Source organism: Marmota monax, unplaced genomic scaffold, assembly GCF_021218885.2.
Source record: "Marmota monax isolate L192 unplaced genomic scaffold, Marmota_monax_Labrador192_F-V1.1 WCK01_AAM20220418_F8-fsc00075, whole genome shotgun sequence".
NCBI lineage: Eukaryota > Metazoa > Chordata > Mammalia > Rodentia > Sciuridae > Marmota > Marmota monax.
The window spans coordinates 9,560,651-9,573,052 of NW_026694772.1; the positions used below are offsets into that span (position 1 = coordinate 9,560,651).

Below are 12,402 nucleotides of genomic sequence, written 5' to 3' on the forward strand. Positions count from 1 at the left end.
TTTTTTAATATTTATTTTTTAGGTGTATACAATACCTTTATTTATTTATTTATTTATTTTTATGTGGCGCTGAGGATTGAACCCAGGGCCTCGCACGTGCTAGGCAAGCAAGTGCTCTACCGCTGAGCCACAACCCCAGCCCCAGAATTCAAGTTTTTAAATTTAGTTTATAGAGCATTGTGGCAACTCGTATGTTAATGAAGTATGGCACGAACTTGGCAAAAAAAAGTTATAAGATATAATCACCATAAAATAACAATGTTCATATATGGCTAACACATATTTGATTCTTACTATGTGTCAGGAAATGTATTAATGACATTAGAGTGTATTCTCTTGTTTAATCCTTATAGTAACTCTTTGAGGTCAATGTCATTACCCATATTTTGCCAATAAGGAAACTGAGGTCAAGAAAAGGAAAGTAACTTCCCAAATCCCACCCTATAACTTTATCTAAGTGGGATAGGCCCAGAATAGGTGTAGAATCTTGGTCCTTTGCCACATTTCTTATATATTTTTCAGCTTTTATGATAAAGGGTTATTTAATACCATCTATATCTTTATCATAATGCAGTTGGGTCTCAACCATATGAGAGAAAGATGGCTGACATATTTTTGACTTTTGTTTTAATCTTTAAAAAATCTTTTTTGTTGTAGATGGACACAGTACCTTTATTTTATTTTTATGTGGTGCTGAGGATCGAACCCAGTGCCTCACACATGCTAGGTGAGCACTCTACCACTGAGCCACAAACCTAGCCCCTGTTTTAATCTTCTTTTAGAATAAAACTTTTGCTACAGTTGTGATAGACTCTAGATATTGTCTAACTTGTGAATGTTTTCTTTCCTCTTCCTTGGCATTAATGAATTTACTGTAAAATAGGTGACAAGAAAGAAATTACAAGTAGGGATTTGCTAAGTTCAAGAATGGGTTTAAGGGTCTTTGACTAGTCACATTGCTTCTAGATGAAACTATTATGTTGAAATTATTTGATCTAAGGGGATCAATATAAGGTACGTTTGGGGGTCCTTTGGTCCAGCATGTTGGTTTCTGGGCAGGTAGTGTGATATTTGAGTAGTAGTTCTGGCCTGAATGTCTAAATCTGTGAGGTCTTACCTGTCTCTGCAACTAACTAGTTTGGGGAGTGGGGTGGAGGACTAATCTCTTCAGGTCTTATTTCATCTCTATAAAGGAGGGCACCTTTATTATTTCAGGGTTCTCTGATTTATTGCCTATGTACTTTTTTCACTTGATTCAGTTGTTTGGTTGGTGAAATATTTTTATGAATATATTACATATCATCTAAAAAATCCCATTTAAAATTGGATGCTAAAAAGTTAGAGCCTTAGAACAAAACAAGTCCTACTGAAAACCACTTAGTGTACTAGAGGCATTGAGGAATTAATACACTGAGAGAAAGGATTATAGTAACCAAAGAAAGGATGGGTATATTTTGTTTCTTTTTTATGTTACAGAAATTGTGTACCTTTTTTTTTATATTAGTGGGTTTTGAACCTAGGAACATTTTACCATTAAGCTACTTCCCCAGCCCTTTTTATTTTATTTTTTATTTGGAGACAGGGTCTCTAAATTTCTTAGGGCCTCACTAAATTGCTGAGGCTGATCTTGAATTTATAATCCTCTTGCCTAAGTTTCCTGAGTTGCTGTGATCACAGGCACTTGCCACTGTGCCCAACAAAATTGTAAACTGTTGACAGAGGGAATAGTATGGCTAAAAGCATAATGGAAATAGAATAAAAATTACTCATGCCAAGATATTGACATGCCAGGCATTGCTGATCCTGATTTTACATGTTTAATATAAATGTAATATAATGTAAATTGAAGACTCTCCCTCTATATATTTTCAAGTGATGGGTTTGAAATTAACAGATCAAAATTTAGTGGGGTGTGAACATTAAAAATGTATAGTACTTAATGATAGTTAAGAGTTGTGTACGTGCATGATACAAGATGTAAAGTGTACTTTTAACAGTGTCATGGTCAAGAAGTTTGACTTTCTGTAATGTATGGAAGGAATATAGCAAAAACAAATGAACAAAACCGTAATGGAAATATGAAAAATTCACACTTCAAGATAGGATGGAATGAGTATATTGATTCTTACTTAATTTTGTAGTTTTAAACTGTCCTGAATTTCTAAGTTCTTTCTTTCCTATTCTCTTCCCTTTTCTTCTTTCCCTCCTACCCTTTCTTCCTCCCTTTCATTAGAGTTATAAAGAAAAGCATTTGAGAATTGTTTTAGTTTAGGCTGAAGAAGCTGCAGGACTTTGCAAATTATTGATTTCCTTGTACTGGGTGCCATCTTGTGGCCTTGCGGTTACAGTGCAATGTAATTCCTTTAATAGAAAACTTGCAAATCCCATTTCTAATGTCTTGACTGAATGGTACAAATGGCCAGAGCTTGAAGTTAATGAAATCAAGACCACAGAGTATATTCTTTTTAAAAAATATTTTTAGTTGTAGATTGATACAATACCTTTATTTTATTTATTTATTTTTATGTGGTGCTGAGGATTGAACCCATATGTGCAAGGCAAGTGCTCTGTCACTGAGTTACAGCCCCAGCCCTACAAAGTTGATTCTTAACTTCTGTCTAGCCTTGGTCACACACTGGACCCCTAAGCCTAGCCAATCAACTTCAAAGTATGTGACATTTTGTAGTGGATAATTACAGAAGAGGAAGACGAGCCGGTTCTCTCTTTTTTCTGCATGCCTCCTTCCTTCCTTCTCCCTCTCTCAATACTGGAGATTGAGCCCAGTGGTGCTCTACCACTGAGCTACATCCCTATACCTTTTTTTTATAGTTGCATAATTATTATATATAATAGTAGATTTCATCATGACATATTTGTATATGCACATGACATAATTTGACCAGTTTCAATCCCCAGTACCCCTTGTTCTCCTTCCCCCAGATCCCCTTCCTCTACCCCATTGGTATCCCTTCTTATTTTCATGATCTCCCTTTTTTTCCTTCTTTAGCTTCAGCACATGAAAGAAAATTTACAATCCTTGACTTTCTGAGTCTGGATTATTTTAGTTAGCATTGATGTTCTCAAGTTCCATACATTTTTCGGCAAATGACAAGTTCCATTCTTTATGGCTGAATAAAATTCTGTTGTGTGTGTATTTTCTTTATTCATTCATCTGTTGAAGGATACCTAGATTGATTCCATACCTTGGCTGATGTGAATTGTGCTGCAATAAATATTGTGTGCATGTATTTCTGTAGTATGCTGATCTTAATTCTTAATTCTACCAAAAAGCAGTATAACCCATTCCTTGTCTTTTAAGGAACCACCATACTGATTTCCACAGTGGTTGTATTAATTTACATTCCCACCAACAGTGTATGAAAAAATTTTCCCCCTGCATCCTTATATTTTTAATTAATTTATTTGTTCTTATTTGTTATACATGACAAGCAGAATGCATTTCAATTCATAGTACATATATGGAGCACAATTTTTCATTTCTCTGGTTGTACACAAAGTAGAGTCACACCATTTGTGTCTTCATACGAGTATCTAGGGTAAAGATGTCCATCTCATTCCACCATCTTTCCTACCCCCATGCCCCCTCCATTCCCCTTTCTCCTCTTTGCCCTATCTAAAGTTCCTCCATTCCTCCCATGCTCCCCCACCCATTATGGATCAGCATCCACTTATCAGAGAAAACATTTGGCCTTTGTTTTTTGTGATTGGCTTACTTCACTTAGCATGATATTCTCTAACTCCATCCATTTACCTGCACATGCCGTGATTTTCTCTTTTAATACTGTGTAATATTCTATTGTGTATGTATAATACAGTTTCTTTATCCATTCATCTATTGAAGGCCATCTAGGTTGTTTCCACAATTTAGCTATTGTGAATTGTGCTGCTATAAACATTGATGTGGCTGTGTCCCTGTAGTATGCTGATTTTAAGTCCTTTGGGTATAAACTGAGGAGTGGGATAGCTGGGTCAAATGGTGGTTCCATTCCAGATTTTCTAAGGAATCTCCACACTGCTTTCCAGATTTTTGACTTTCTAACAAGAATGAGATGAAGTCTTGGTGTAATTTTGATTTTCATTTACCTAATGGCTAGGATGTTGAACTTCTTTTAGTTTACTTTTCTTTTCTTTTTTCTTTTTTTTTTTTGAGACAGGTCTCACTAAGTGATCTCAAACTGGCTATCCACGTGCCTCTGCCTCTCAAGTAGCTGGGATTATAGGTGTGTGTCACTGTGCCAGGTTGGTGCTTTGTCTCTTGAGGCTGTGTCACAAGCACTGTAGTCCCTCCTTATCTGAGGGGGATATATTCTAAGACCTCCAGTGGATGTCTGAAACTGCCAGTGGTACTGAAAACTACATATACTGTTTTTTTTTTATATGTACACACCTATGATAAAGTTTATCATTTAGGCACAGTAAGATATTAACAACAAGGGCTGGGGTTGTGTCTCAGTGGTAGAGTGCTTGCCTAGTATGCATGAGGCACTGTGTTCAATCCTCAGCATCACATAAAAATAAATAAATAAAATAAAGGGATTGTGACATCTACAACTAAAATATTTTAAAAAGACATTAACAATAATAATGTACAGCAATTATAACAATATAGTGTAATAAAAGTTATGTAAATATAGTCTCTCTCAAAATATCTTATAATGTATTAACCCTTCTTTGTCCTGTAGTGATGTGACACGTTACAATGCCTATGTGATGAGATGAAGGAAGTAAATGAGGTAGGCATTGTGATATAGTGTTAGGCTACTTCATAAGGGTTATTTAAATACAAGCACTGACATACTGATACCTCAATAGTCAATCTGATAACTCATATTGGCTACTAAGTTATACAGTATGGATGTTGGGCAAAGGGATGATTCACGTCCTGAGTGGGATGGAGTGGGAAGCACAAGATTTCATATCACTACTCAAAATGGTGCTAAACTTTAAACTTATGAATTGTTTATTTTGGAATTTTCTATTTAATGGTTTTGGACTGGTTGACTGAGAGTAACTGAAACTTGGTTAACTGAAACCTTGGAAAGCAAAAATATGGCCTTCAGAGAAATAGGGCACCTGACACTTTCCCTCATCCCTGTATTTCTTTGTACTCACTCATGCTTATCTTGCAGTCTCCACAGGTGTTGGTGTATTTAGTACTTATTACACTGTATTACAATTCCTTTTTTTGTTTGTTTTTGGGTACTGATGATTGAACCTAGGTGCACTTGACCATTGAGCCACATCCCCAGCCCTTTTTGATTTTTTTTTTTAAATTTTGAGACAGGGTCTCCCTAAGTTGCTAAGGGCCTCCCTAAGTTGCTGAGGCTGGCTTTGAACTCAAGATCCTCCTGCCTCAGCATCCTGAGTTGTTGGGATTACAGGCATGTACCACCACATCTGGCTTCAATTATTTTTTTTATGTGCTGCTTTCATTTAGGAGCCTGTGGGATTCTTGAGGGAAGAGTTTGTATCATTTTTAAAATCTCTATTGCCTAGCAAAGTACCTTGTATATGTGCGGGTGATAGTTTTGGTATGAACAGATGCATGATTCAGGTGAATTTTGGTGTCTGAATTGACACTTGAATTTGATTTAAAAAATTTTAAGCCAGGCTGGGGTTGTAGCTCAGTGTTAAGAGTGCTTGTCTCGCACATGTGAGGCACTGGGTTTGATCCTCAGCACTACATAAAACTAAATAAAATAGATATTGTGTTCATCTACAACTAAAAAGAATTTTAAAAATTCTAAGCCTACATTTCAGGAAGGTGGATCTTTTAAATATACGTTTTCAGTTCTTATATTATGCCAAAATATACATTATATTGGTAATGATATTGGTAAAAGTCGTTTTTGCTATCTAAAACTAAATGCATAGTTAACTGTGATAAACATTTTCTTTCCTTTTCAAAAGCTAGGTAAAAATATAATGAGTTTATATCAATGTCTGAGTGTATATATATACATGTGTGTATAAATTTACAAATGTATATACATTCTCTCTCTCTCTCTCTCTCTCTCTCTCTCTCTCTCTATATATATATATATATATATATATATATATATATATATATTTCCCTTGACAGACACACATCTATGGAGCTATTTACCTGAAACATATATTTCATTACATTTTATATATCAAAAGGCTGTATTCAAAGATATTTCAGAGGGTTGGGGGTATAGTTTAATGGTAAACAATTGCCTAGCATGTGAGAGGCCATGGGTTTGATCTCTAACACTGCAAAAAAAAAAAAAGATATTTTAGACATAGTATTTTCAAAGTTCACAGGTAACAAAATAATGTTAGGATGGCTTTCAGGTATCAGATGGGGGGTAGGACACAAAAGTTTCATTAATAAAATACCAGTTAATGTGTTCAAGAACAAAAATATACAACCTGGAGTCTGTTGATAGATGGGTGGTTTAAAATATGTTAGATGTGCTCTTGGACAGAGATTATGGTGATGGTGATGATGGTTGGGAGACAGGATGAGTAATGATCCCTGTGTGAGATTCTGGAGACTAAGAAATCCCTAAAAGAGCAGAACACCATTATCTCTGGAAAGCTTGAAACATTAGTAGTGTATCCCTCTGCATATTTCATTCAATAGAAGACTAGGAATTTGAGGGAGAAGCAAGGAAGTATAGATGTTATATAACTAGTACAATGAAAAGACAATGTGTTCTACAGAAACTTCAGGTTGTTTATTATTTTGGAATAAGCTCCTGTATTTGTCATGGCATAATTTTGAGCAGCTGCACAGGCAACAGATACGTTTCCTACTTTCTTCAGCTGGTTGACAACTGTCTCCAGAGCCGGGTTTCTCACTCATCACTATTGATATCTTGGGCCATATGGCTTATTGTGGGACTATCCTGTGCATTGTAGGATGTTTAGAATTCCTAGCCCTTATCCTCTAGATGCCTGTTATGGTTTGGATCTGGAATGTTTCCTGAAGGTTGCTCTCTAGCTACTGGCACTTTTGGGAGAAGAGTGGGACCTAGTTAAGTAGGTCACTGGGAGTATGTTCCTGAAGATCAAATCTTATCTCAGGCCCCTTCCTCTTACTTTTGCTTCTTTGCCACCATGAGTGGTCACTTCTAGTGATGGCTTTCCCCAGGGAGAGGGGATTAGCATGAAGACAGGATGAGATTAATTCTCCCAGGAAAACTACAGAGTACATCTATAAATAATTACAATAAAGTTGCTGCCATATCAGGGTGGTAAACAGGGTGATGAAGTAGCACTGGAGTTCTGCTTTGTATGTGGCTATTTGTTCAGAGCTAGCTATATATATGTAGAGATTCAGCTTTCATTTTTTGAACTAAATATAAACATAACCTGCTTATAAATTTGATACAAGCTAAAAATGTGACTTTAGGAAAAATGGGGCCAGAGGGGTTTATGTTATTACAGTGCAGAGAGCTGTGGCGTCAGCCATCCCTATCAGATTGCTAGGGAAGGTTACCATACTTGAAACCTGTTCTTCACTGCTGTCCTTAAAGGTATGGACAGGTGAGCCAAAGTGGGGTAGGGGTACTAAGAGTTCAGAAACTAGAATCAGCCTGTCTGGGTTTGATGTCTGTTTTTGATAGCCAGCTATGTGACTTTGGGTAATTTATCTGAGTTTCAGTTCCCTCATCTGTACAACTACTCAAAGAATTGTGGGTATTAAATGAAAATGCATCTAACCTGCTTAACATCATACCCAGCATGTGGAATATATTTCATAAATGTTAGTTATTATTGCTGTTACTATTTGATTCAATCTCACAATTCTTACTTTGGATCTTTATTTATTTATATGCGGTGCTGAGGATTGAACCTAGGGCCTTCACAGATGCCAGGCAAGTACTCTACCACTGAGCCACAACCGTAGATCCTCACAATTCTTACTTTGGAAAGATAGAAAATAACTGCTTAGGACTTTTATATTCTCCAAGAAATTACTACTATAACACAATGATAATAAAACAGTGACCTTTATTGAGAACTTTCAAGCATTAAAACTTGATGAAGTAGTTTTCAATTTAGTTTATCAAAATACTTCAGTTTTCCAGTTGGATCTGGGATTATCTGTTAAGACAAAACAAAAAAAGCAAATTATTCCTTTTAAAAGTCATAGTCTGGCATTAGTTTCCTATCTCTTGACTGAAGATAAAAAATTACATTTGTATACCAAATTGTATCATATATACTTAAGAAAAACTAGATATGTCCTACCTACTAATCTCAGCTATCCCAAAAAGTAAAACATTTATTTTTTAAAATAAATTAACATCTGTACTCAAGCACCCCAAAATTTACTTACAGCTCTTCTCTTGGCCACCAGGCTTTCATAGCATCTTCAGGTTTGATCTAGTTAAATCAAACACATTGAGAGCATGGCTACAGATGTTAATGTATTTTTAAAACTGTTTGCTGATTAAATGATGATATGCTACGATAACTTGAAAAGGGGGTAGTGTGTTCATTATGGGTTTATCAAGAGAATTTTTGGGAGCTCCACAATGCAACTTTTTAATCTCAAGCTACAAAGTTAACAAAGATTCAAAACAATATCAATTATTACCTTCAATAACTATTTTAGTGAATGAGTACTCTGAAAGAAAAATGCTCCTTCCAAGAGCATGATAGCCATAAGAACTTATATACTTTATTTTTTCCAATATAATTTGATCTCACATTAACTATGTTACTTGTTGGTTAAAGTACATCTACCTTTGCATATAAAAATAACCTATGGTAATCACTATAATTAACAGATTTTGAATCAGTTTCTAATAGATTTGCAAAACAGTTTTGCCTTTGAGATCAAAGTTAATATTACAATACCAACTGAGTCATCTCTACATAGATCTGATGGATCTTAAAGGGGATTTGAAGTTATGCACTAAAGGTACATTGAGTACTAGGTTCTTTATAAATTAAGTCACAAGTTAGTTTATATTTATAGATTATGGAATCTTACAGATAGAAATATGAATCAGAAACTGCTATCTTAAAAACTAGCTTACAAAGCATTTGTTGGATAAGTAATTCAAGGTAGGGGATATTTCCCTCTGAAGTTATATCAAAACCAACTGTGAATGATAAATGATATCACTACCAAGCACAGGCATGTGCTAAGTATCCAACTACTGAGAGATTAGTGAGAACTGCCAAGAAGTACAAATTAACTATGAAAGGCATTACAGGATGAGTATTATACATTTCAGAAAACACACTATCTACTTGATAACTTTTAGGGGTCACAAGCCCCTTTGAGAATCAAACTATGAATTCTTCCTTCAGAAAAATACATATGTATTATCACACTTTGTTTTTATTCTTAATTGACAAATAATAATTATATATATTTATGGGTTTTGGTCATTCTTTCAACACACATATACTGAACACCTGCTATATGATAACTATTCAAACTATTACTATAGCTAGATAGTACTTATTAGTGAACCCTTGGAGTTATAGTCTAATTCTAATTTTAGATTGTGGCAAATGCTTAAAAATATGGGGTGGAGATAGTGGTGAGGAAAGAATTTCAAGATGATATTTGAACTGAAATGTGAGTGAAGAGAGGGAGCCAGTAATACAGAAAGCAATACAGAAGGAACAGCAAGGGCAAAGGCCCTGAGGCAGGAATTAGCTTAGCATGTTCAAGGAACATAAAAGGGTACACCTGAGGTTAAAGAGTAAATTACTCCTTCTGAATGTTTATGGATAATGGTACCTTTCTTTTTGGATTGCCAAGGAATTAAGTCTTAGAAATTTATATTTTCCTATTCTAAAATAATGATTTCTTCCTCTAATGCACTAGTATTTTTAAATTTCCTAACTATAGTTTGTATAAAACACTTGATTTTTAGAAGATAAAAATTCAAAGATTTTTGGTTGTTACTTAAGCAAAGTTTCAAGCAAGTTTCTAAATGTATTTTGAATATGTATCTACAAATTATGTAGTCTCCCTGATGAAAGAATGTACTGGTTTCAATCTTTTTCTTCTTCAAATGACATGGAGATAATCCTTAGTTTCACTGTTTATTAGATCAGATTTTCTCAAAGGCTTTTTATTTTTATTTTTATTTTTTTTTTTAAACATTTTTTTTTATTTATTTTTTAGTTTTCGGCGGACACAACATCTTTGTATGTGGTGCTGAGGATCGAACCCGGGCCGCACGCATGCCAGGCGAGCGCGCTACCACTTGAGCCACATCCCCAGCCCAAAGGCTTTTTATTATACACAGAAAGGTCTTGCCTGTAACTGTTTCTCGGCTCATAATATAGGAAGAATTTCATACACGCCCTCTAAATTTATTCTACTAAGTCTCTGTTTTTCCCCCTGGAATAGTGTATTTCTTGGATACTTAGCTTTAAAATTCACAGTATTAAACCCCATATTCTGCTTTCTTTAGTTTCAATTACTCTTCCTATAGTCCAGAGAATGTCTGTACTTTGTGATTTGTGCTTAGCTTGCTTCATTTATGAAGCCAAAACAGTTCTATTACAAGGCAATTTTTTGGCTCCAGCCATGCCTTTAACAGAAAAATCAACATGACTTACTGTTTCACTACCAGGTTTCCAGCCAGCGGGGCAGACTAAAAGGAACAAAAATGGGCAAAAGACAGTTTAAAAATAGAATTTAGTGTTTTTAAAAGCAACTCCTGAATTTGTTTTCGTATGAAACTGAAATTACAGAATATATAAATAACAACATTTCGAGTTCCGGCTCCCGGAACCGTCCCGGAACCGCCCTGGCTCAGGGCTGCGGAGCCCGCGGAGGCTGCTTCTTGGACCCTGCTACTATCAGAGCATACACCAAACACTAAGCGGCCGAATTCCGGCTCCCGGAACTGAGCCCGCGGGGGCTGCTTCTTGGAGCCTACACTTATAGGAGCTTACACCGAGCACGGAGCGGCCGAGTTCCGGCTCCCGGAACTTCCCTGGACCGGGGCTAGGAGCCCGCGGAAACTGTGTCTCGGTCCGGGTCCTGCTGAGGGCTGGTCAGGTCTCACCCGTTGCTTGGGTTGCCCGGCAAGGGGAACGAAATGCTGCCATTCGCATAGGATACCAACATGGCAGAGATCTGATGTCAGCAGAAAGCGGTGGAGGAGAGATCTTCATCAATACCAGCGGTGACATAAGCAGTTGGTCTCCTGGTAAGGGGGGTGAGGCTCAGTCACCCGAGTCTCCTCAATTTGTCCTCGAGCCAGAGGGAAGGAGCCGGGCCGCCGCAAGCCCCCGGAGCAGGCCCAGCGGCTCGCCAGCGTGGTGACCGCGTGACCCCAATTGGAGAGGGGGCGGAGCGGAGCCGCCACCCACACCCGCCAGGTGGGCAGACCCACGACCCAGTAGTACATGGGCGTGGTAGGAGGGGCAGGGCAGAGCCGCCCTTCGCGCTTGCAAGGTAAACAGACCTGTGACAGCCTGGCGGGTCAGGCCCAGTGGCCTGCCAGTGTGGTACACACGTCACCCCAACTCGAGTAGGGGCAGAGCAGATCCTTATCCCACGCCCGGATCAGGCCCTGCCGGTGTGGTGGTCACGTGACCCCAATTGGAGTGGGGGTGGAGCGGAACCGCCACCCGTGCCCGCAGGGTGAGCAGACCAGTGATCAACCTGCAGATCAGGCCCAGGGGTCCGCAGGCGTGGTAGGAGGGGCAGGGCAGATCCGCCGCCCGCGCCTTCAAGGTAGGCAGACCTACAACAGACCGGCGGATCAGGCCCAGGAGCCTGCCGGCGGGGTACAAACACCACCCTAATTGGAGTAGTGACAGAGCAGAGTCGCCTCCCTTGCCAGGAACAGACCCAGCATCCTGCAGGCGGGGTAGTCACGACACCCCAATTGGAGTAGGGGCAAAGCAGAGCCTCCACTCGTGCCCGAAAGGTGGGCAGATCTGCGACCGACCAGAAGGACAGGCCCAGTGGCCTGCTGGTACGACAGACACGTCACCCCAATTGGAGTAGGGGCAGAACAGAGCCGCCACCAGCTCCCAGAACAGGCCCAGTGACCTGCCGGCGTGGTAGCCACGACACCCCAATTGGAATAAGGAGAGAGCAGAGCCGCCGCCCGCACCTGCAGGAAAGATACGCAAGCAGTATGAAAAGACAAGGAAAAAAAGGACCACAAGCAATGCAGGTCAACGCAACTTTAGAAGAGGTAACAGCTGCAGCAGATGGAATGTCAGATAAAGAATTCAGGATATACATGCTTCAGATGATCTGGAGTATCAAGGAAGACATTAAACAGCAAAATCAGACAATGAAAGATCACTTCGACAACGAATTACGCAAACAAATCCAGGAAGCAAAGGATCAACTATACAGGGAGATAGAGGTTATAAAAAACAAGCAATCAGAAATCCTAGAAATGCAGGAAGCAA

At 38.3% G+C, this 12,402-nt stretch overlaps 1 long non-coding RNA gene across 1 annotated transcript; it reads right to left on the reverse strand.

Moving 5' to 3' along the window:
• Positions 1-7,984: 7,984 nt before the first annotated feature.
• On the reverse strand, positions 7,985-11,030 carry LOC124079631 (uncharacterized). Its single transcript, XR_006847418.2, has 2 exons — positions 10,585-11,030; positions 7,985-8,097 (listed from the first exon to the last, which is right to left on the reverse strand). It is a non-coding gene; the product is annotated as an uncharacterized LOC124079631 (long non-coding RNA).
• Positions 11,031-12,402: the final 1,372 nt, after the last annotated feature.